The following is an 8,493-nucleotide window of genomic DNA, read 5'->3' as shown; positions in this document are numbered from 1 at the left end:
CTCCAGGGAGCCATCTTGTTGGGAGCAATGGTCACATCTTCATGGTCCAGCAAGAGTCAGAGTCCCTGGCACTTCCCGCTCTGGCCTTTGGAATCCTGTTGGACTGATGCCGCAGTCTTTATTACAGGAGACCATCTTTCGCCAAGTCCTATCTACCCGTCCCCTGTGTGTCCCCTGCATCTGTCACATCCTCTCTTCTGTCCTCCTGATTCCTGCGGTCCTTTGAATTACTGTATAGTACTCCCTACCCCCACCCCCTGGGTCTCTAACGTCCTGCTCTGATGACAACAGAGCCTGGTCAGCTCCCTAGAACAATTGAAATGTTGCCCCCTTGTGCCTAGGCTAAAGCTGCAGCTCACAGCTTATTCAGGGCTGTCTTCTGCGTGCTCACCATCCTACAGAGAATAGGCTAGTTCATGCCTCCTGCGACTACCTCACTGTGGTTCTAAACCGCTGCCTCAAGGGTTCCTCCTCCCTCTCTGACAGGCTAACTCCTCATTACCATCTAGGTCCTGTTCAAATGGCCCTGCTTGCTGATGGCACTAGTTCTACTGTGGCCTCAGTGGCCCCTTATCTCTGTTAGGTTTTGTCTTGCACTAGACGGGTTGTTACCCAATGGCTGAAGTCGGGCAATGCCCCTAATGAGAACCTTAGGATCTAGATAGAGTGGTAAGGAAATTTGCTGAATGAAAAAGGGAACCCGGTGCCCAGCGGACACAGCGCCAGGGAGACCGTAGCCTGCTTCTGGCCTCTCCTGCACCTGTGTCCCTAGGTGAGCTCGTGGTGGGTGTGGGCGTTGTGGCTTTTGCCTGCTCTTCTGAGTGACCCGATGCTGTCTTTAAGATCTGTGGGACAGCCACCTGGAAATGAGGACTCAAGATTCAGGAATGTTCCACTTACTGCTTGTGGCTTTTGCATCTCATCTCAGAGGAGGACTGGTTGTCATGGAAACGGGGGGTGCAAGAAGTGCCAGCTGGCTTCTTCCCAGGGTGGGAGGCTCATGCTGAGCAGACTGCACGGCAGACTGGCTGAGCCCGTGTGGAGGGCACCTGGTGCTGAATGACTTTTGGCTGAGCTGAGACTCCTCATTCCATCCCCACAGGAATGTGAGGGCCCACCCCTGACCAAGCTGCAGCCCCCCCCACATCCCCCACCCGCTCTGAACCTCTCAGGCTCTGCAGAGCCTGGGCTCCAGTGCTCACTAGGCTTCCGGTTGGTCGGCTGCAGTGAAAGCTTTGATCAGTTTGCTTCTCTCTAAAATGGGATTAGCAGATGCAGCCGAAATAGCCTCTTTTTGAGGAGATGATGGCTCTGTGACCAAAATACAATGATGGCATGGTGCATGAGTGACAAAGGCAGAGCAGGGTGAGGCACTCTTAATGAACTCTGGAGCCTGCTAGAAAGGGAAGGGAATCTTTAAAGACTGACCGTCAGCAGCCTAACCAACCACCAACCAACCCACCTACCCACCCACCCACCCACCAGCCAAAACAACCCTACAAACCTCCGTGGGATGGTTGGTTTTCAACTGTCAGTTGGCTATAACCTAGGATCCTCATTTGAGGAATTGACATTGGGAGACTTGTCTTAATTGTAAATTGATGTAGGAAGACCAAGCTCCATCGTGGGCAGCACCATTCCTTACTCAGGTGGTCCTGAACTCTATGAGGCTGGAGGCCAGATGAGAGCAAGCTGGCAGTGCAGGTCCATGTGTTTGATGTGGCTATTCTTTCTCTGTTCCTGACTGTGGGTGTAGCACTCAGAGTTCCTACTTGGATTTACCCTCAACAATGGAATGTAACCTGGAATTAAAACTCAAGTAAATCCTTACCTCCCTTAACTGATTTTTGTCACTGAATTTTATCACAGCAACAGAAACCAAAGTAAGGCACATGGCGATGCGATGTAGAATTTAAACGTAAGCATGGAGTAGTGGCAGACCGCTAGTCAGGAAAGTCAAGCTAAAGGTTGCAATTGAGCTCTAAGATGGACTATTTGAACGTAGTCTAGAGGCTGGGTGAGAGGGGTGGACTTGAAACTTCTGCACTGAGCCAGAGTCTCTTAAAGGTGGCTTAAGTCATCCAGGTCGATAGTTATCCCAGCCCCAGCAGGAGCAGCTAGAAACGCCTCAGAATGTGCTTTGAGTATAAACTTTCACAATGCCCACAGCCTGACTGTCCACAAAAGAAGAGCATACACAGTCAGTAACTGCCAAACTACAAGAAAGAAACCATGGAGTGCGGGAGCTAGGCAGTAATTTAGTTAGGCGCTCCCTCAATGCTTCAGCAGCTGGAATTGCCAAATCTAGAATATAAGACTAAGAATAAAATGTTTGGGGGTTGGGGATTTAGCTCAGTGGTAGAGCACTTGCTTAGGAAGCACAAGGCCCTGGGTTCGGTCCTCAGTTCCAAAAAAAAAAAAAGAATAAAATGTGGACACACACACACACACACACACACACACACACACACACACACACACGATTTAGAAAATGCACCCAAGTACGAGTCAGTGAGAATACTGGAAAATACCTTACATATAACCTGTGCAAATGAACTTTGTCACTGATGGTGTAAAGATCTCTTCAGAGCTGAGGTGGCAACTCAGTGGGTAAAACAGTCGGTACACAAGCCCGACTGCCTGAGTTCAGAATCCCAGAACCCACCTGAAAGCTGGACTCAGTGCCTCGGAGGTGAAGGAATTGCCTTGAAAGCCTGAGGATGGGGGAGGGGGCTCGGCCCCCTAGGGCCTATCTCAGTGCTGCGTGGGTGTGGCAACCCCCCCTGTAATTCTAACAGGAAAAAGTGATGGTTAGATTTTTGGTTCGTTTGTTTTCAAATTCGACACGAGCTAGGGTCATCTGGGAGGAGGAAATTTCAGTTGAGAAAAGGTCCTCATCACACAGGCATGGAAGCGCGTCTGAGGGTGTTTGTTGGATGATTGATGTGGGCGGGCCCAGCCTCCTGTGGGGTGGGGCCACCCTGGGCAGGTGGTCCAGGATTGCCTAAGAAAGCAGGCTGAGCAAGCCTCGGTGCATAAACCAGTAAGCAGCCATCCTCTATAGTTTCTGCTTCGGTTCCTGCCTTCAATTTCCTGCTCTGACTTCCCTTCATGATGAAATGTAAGCTGTAAGATCAAATAAAACCGGACTGGAGAGATGGCACAGCTGTTAAGAGCACTGGCTGCTCTTCCAGAGGACCCAAGTTCAATCCCCAGCAACCATGTAGCAGCTCACAGCTGTCTGTAACTCCTGTTCCAAGGGATCCAATACTGTCATATAGACATAAATGCAGGCAAAACCAATATACATGAAGAAAAAATAAATTAAAAAAATAAAAAAGAATATAAATCAAAGAAAAAAGAAAAAAATCAAATAAACCTGTTCTTCCCCAAATTGCTTTTGGTCATGATATTTATTACAGCAACACAAAACAAACTTAAGACAGACCCCCTATCCCCACCCCAAGCAAGCCACTAGTGAGACGGGTCATACTGTCAGCGTGCTTCATTGAATAAAGAGGATCAGGTTGATTTTGACACCAATTTTGCACCTCTCATGTGCCCTGCAAATCCATACACATGTGACCACATCCATATAAACATGTACATACATGCAGACACATCACATATCGCACATGAAAATGGAGAACAAAAGCAGAAGTTGGACACAGCAATACAAGCATTTTGTGCCAGCAATACAAGCATTTTGTGCCAGCGCCATACTCCTGTGGGAAGACACGAGGTATCTCCCGAAACTCACTGACCAGAGTTAGGCATGGCAAAGAGAAGTTAGAACCGATACCTGAACAATGTCCTCAGCCTCCACACGGGTGCAGCAGTACGTGCACACTAGCACCCCAAGCATGAGCAAGCATGAACCAGGGAGCTGGGCCTGCTGGTGTGCATCGGTAATCTCTTCAGTCGGGGGTTGAAGGCAGGAGGATCAGGAGTTCAAGGTTACCCTTGGCTACAGAGCAAGTTCAAGACCAGCCTCAGACACATGAGGCTATGAAATCTGTCTCCCCTCTCTGCCCTGACACTCAAAAACAACCAGCGAAAAGAAGAAGTTGAGGACAAAACAAAGACATGTGGAATGACAGAAGAGGCACCCACAGCTACCACAGGATTCTGCAGGGAAGCCCAGGCTGGAGAGATGCGTCGGTGCTTAAGAACACTTGCTGCTCCAGACATCCAGAGCTCAGTCCTCAGCAGACACCAGGCAGCTCACCTGCCCCCTGCAACTCCAGCTCCATGGGATTCCATGGCCTCTAGAGGCACTGCAGTCGAGTGCACACACCCAAACACAGGGACATATGCATAGACACAGAATTTAAGATAAAAACAGTCTTTGAAAAAAGAAACCAGAGGTTATCTTTAAAGGCATCTCAACTATTAAAATAATGGGAATAAGACAATTAGCAACATGAAATGATTACTAATGGAGACGGTTGTTCTTGGCACAAATCTTTCAAGGATGAGAACAAAATAGTGTCTTCAGGGGCTGGAGAGATGGATCAGTGGGTAAGGCACTGGCTGCTCTTCCAGAAATGTAAATTCCAAGCAACCACTTGGTGGCTCACAATCATCTGTAATGGGACATGGTGCCCTCTTCTGGTGTGTCTGAAGACAGCTACGGTGTACTCATAAACATAAAATAAATAATTCTTTAAAAACAACAACAAAAAACAACAAACCAGTGTCTTCACGGGGACTGAAAGTGGAACTTGCCAGCAGTAGAATGCTCACCCAGATTAAGTTCAGGAGGTCCTGGGTCTGATCCTCCTCCCCCGGTACAGCAGAAAATTAAGTTAAGTTTAAAAGGAAAAGGAAACGGTTGTTAATTTAAACATTATTATCAAAATAAAGAAATTCCTAACAAAGGTAAAAGTTTTAGGACCGGGAAGACACAACAACGTAGCCAATAAAATAACCTCAAAACCTGCAAAGCGCTAATGGGTATCGAGATGGATAGAACCAAGGTCATCACAGGTCTCAATCTGTGTCTTCCCATTGATTCTACTTTGGGCAGAGAAGAAATGGAAACATGGAAGTTTTGGGTTACACCATAAACTTCCACTTGCAAAGGCAAATTTGTTAGGAGTTCTAAAGGCTTAAATGCAAGAGTTGGGGAACTAAGTCTTTGAAGGTACATGTAAGGGACAGTGTAAGCACACAAGAACACAGTGGACTTGTGTTTTACATATCGAAATGTCATGTGGACCCAGTGACGCGACTGAGCGGGTGAAAACACTTGCTGCCAAAGCCCATGGCCTAGACTCAGTCCCTAGAGTCCATCGTGGAAGGAATCAAAACCAAAAGTGGTTGTTTGGACCAACTCCAAAACATCCTCTGACCTCCACGTTCCCACACAGGACGTGTGCACCCACGCATACACCCACAAACCCACAAATGCATAAATGTAAAAGAAAATCCAATTTATATATCTGCAAATGAGAAGAATGTCATCATGGAACATTTCAAAGTACTTGGAACTGAGAGAGCGCCCCGTGTGTCAGAATGATTGTAATGAAGCAAAAGCAGTAGTTTGAGAGAAACCGAGAGCCTTCGATGCTGGGGCTCAGGCTGAGGAGCCTGACATGCTACCCCTGGAGCTTAAGAAAGACGTTGCTAGATGAAAGACAGATAAAACCCAGCAGCAACAACACCTACAGAAGAAGAAGGCCTCAGAAATTGATTTTAAAAATAAAGATATAAAAATAGGAGCTAAGTGTGGTGGTGAAGGACTTTGATCTCGTTGCTCTGGAGGCAAAAGCAAGCAGGTCTAGGTGAGTTTAAGACCAGCCTGGTCTCTATAGCATTGTTTCAGACTAGCCAGGGCTAAAGAGTGATACCTTGCCTAAAAAAAAAAAAATCCATAAATCCAAACAGTTTGTCTTTTAAAAGTTGAATAAAATAGGTAAGCATGTGGCAGAGTGCATATAGATTATAGAGGAAAAAGGAATAAGCAATATAATTTTAAGTGTAAATATTATGGTAGAAATTAAATATAATAAGAAAATGCATATCTTTGTATTAATGGCTTTACGAACAGGTAAAATGGAAAAATTCCTCGAAATATACAACTTATTCAAGAAAGAAGCAGACACTTAAAGGTTTGGCTGAAGAAGAACCAAACTCTGCTACCCCATAACTTCTCTCGAGACATCATCTCCCAGAGAACAGGCTGAGCTTAGATGATCTGAAATGTCCGTGCCCTAGAACTACGAAATCATAGCAATGATGCTGTTAGTCACCGCATTTTTTTTTGTTTTTTTAAAGTTCTCATTTTGCTAGGAATAAAAGGAAAATTTAACTTGCAAAATTCACCACTTAGGCAATAATCAGTAAAAAATATTCATCCTTCCTACCAGAACCAGACCAGGGTCCTGGTCAGTGGTCTCTATGTCAACACCTCACTGCAGTTCTGGCTAGGGTGTTAAGAATAAAAAAGTGGGCTGGAGAGATGGCTCAGTGGTTAAGAGCACTGGCTGCTCTTCCAGAGGTCCTGAGTTCAATTCCCAGCAACCACATGGTGGCTCGCAACCATCTGTAAAGAGATCCGATGCCCTCTTCTGGTGTGTCTGAAGACAGCTACAGTGTACTTATATATAATAAATGAATAAATCTAAAAAAGAAAAAGAAGAATAGAAAAGTATTAAGAAAGAGAAAAGTATAAAAACTCACTATGGCTCCAGGCTGTAAAATTGCCTACATATAAAAATCCAAAATAATCTAACAGGCTGGCCCATCTGAATGAATTAGTTTATCAAGGTGACCAGTATCAGATCACTATTCAGACTTTAAAAATTGATTATTTTATGTGTATACAGCTGTGCCTGAGCCTGTGTACGTGCACTGCATGTGCATGCAAGTACCTGAAGAGGCCAGAAGAGGGCGTCGGATCTCCTGGAACGAGAGCTCCAAGCGAGTCATCTGATCGGAATGCTGGGGCCCAAACAGAGCGGCAAGCATTCTTAGACCCTGTGCCCTCTCTCCAGGCCCCAGCATTCAAACTTAAGTTGCTTTTCTCCATGGCTGCTTACAAAAAGTATTCAGTCCAAAAAAGGTAATTTGAGAATAGTGGTCAGAAATCTAAATATCTGTCCAGTTAGAGAAGGGTAGAAAGTGACTCGATCTTACTGAAAAACGGCAAAGGAGACACAGGGATATTAATTATGATTTCTCAGCTCTCCACGGAGTACATAAGATAATCGCAATTCCAACTGAAACTTTAAAATTATTTTATAATGAGTTATAAAACCCACATAGAAAACCGGAAGCTCAAGACCAGACGAGAGGTGCTCCCCCTGGGGGAGGGGAAGACCCGCTGCATGTGCTCTTCACATTAAGAAGTGTCAGTGATTGGGGCGGTACACAGCTGTGATGCCACTCAGTGGCCTAGAGTGAGCAAGTCCCGGTTCCATCCCCACAGAGCAGACAGACAAATGAGCAACTGTCATAAGGTCGTAAGGTCATAAGGTCGTTGTCATGAGGTCAGAGATACAGAATAATGCAACCACAACACACGCCCACGCATGGAAACCTGGCAGAAGATGTCTGAGATTTCAGGTCAGGGTGCTGGGGTAGTTGTACCCTTAAGAAAAAAATGAAAATTAGCTCTTTACTTCACCTGTGTGGCCTTGAAAACAATCTGTTTTTAAGTTTTATTCCCCCCAAAATAGGGTTTCTCTGTGTATCCCTAGCTATCTTGCAACTCACTCTGTAGTCCAGGCTGGCTTTGAACTCTGAGAGCCACCTGCCTCTGTTCCCCCAAGTGCTGGGATTAAGGGTGTGCGCCACCACCGCCTGGTGTATTTTAAGATTTTTTTATATTTATTTGCTTATTGATTGGTTGATTGTGGGTGTATGTGTAGTGTCTGTGTCTGTGTGTGTCTGTGTGTGTATGGTGTATGTGTGTGAGTGTGTGTGGTATGTGTGTGTGGAATGTATGTCTCTGTGTATTTAGTGTATGTGTGTGTCTGTGTATGTGAGTGTGTGTAGTGTGTGTGTCTCTGTGTGTGTGTCTGTGTGTAGTGTGTGTGTGTCTCTGTGTGTGGTGTGGGATAGTGTGTGTGCCTGTGTGTGTGTCTGTGTATGTGTCATGTGTGTATGAGTGTGTGTAGTGTGTGTGTCTGTGCGTGGTGTGTGTGTGCTCTGTGTGTCTGTATGTGTCATGTGTGTGAGTATGTGGTGTGTGTCTCTGTATGTATATGTGTAGTGTGTGTGGTATGTGGAGGTATGTGGTATGTGTGTATGTGTGATGTGTGTGTCTGTGTATGTGTCATGTGTGTGAGTGTGTGGTGTGTGTCTCTGTATGTGTAGTGTGTGTGTGTCTGTGTGTGTCTGTGTGTGGTGTGTGTGTGTGTCTGTGTGATGTGTGTGTCTGTATGTTTCATGTGTGTGAGTGTGTGGTGTGTGTCTCTGTATGTATATGTGTAGTGTGTGTGGTGTGTGAGGTGTGTATGTGTAGTGTGTGTGGTTTGTGGAGGTATG

The sequence above is a fragment of the Rattus rattus genome, chromosome 5 (assembly GCF_011064425.1).
Source record: "Rattus rattus isolate New Zealand chromosome 5, Rrattus_CSIRO_v1, whole genome shotgun sequence".
Taxonomy (NCBI): domain Eukaryota; kingdom Metazoa; phylum Chordata; class Mammalia; order Rodentia; family Muridae; genus Rattus; species Rattus rattus.
Note: the sequence above shows the minus strand (reverse complement) of the source record.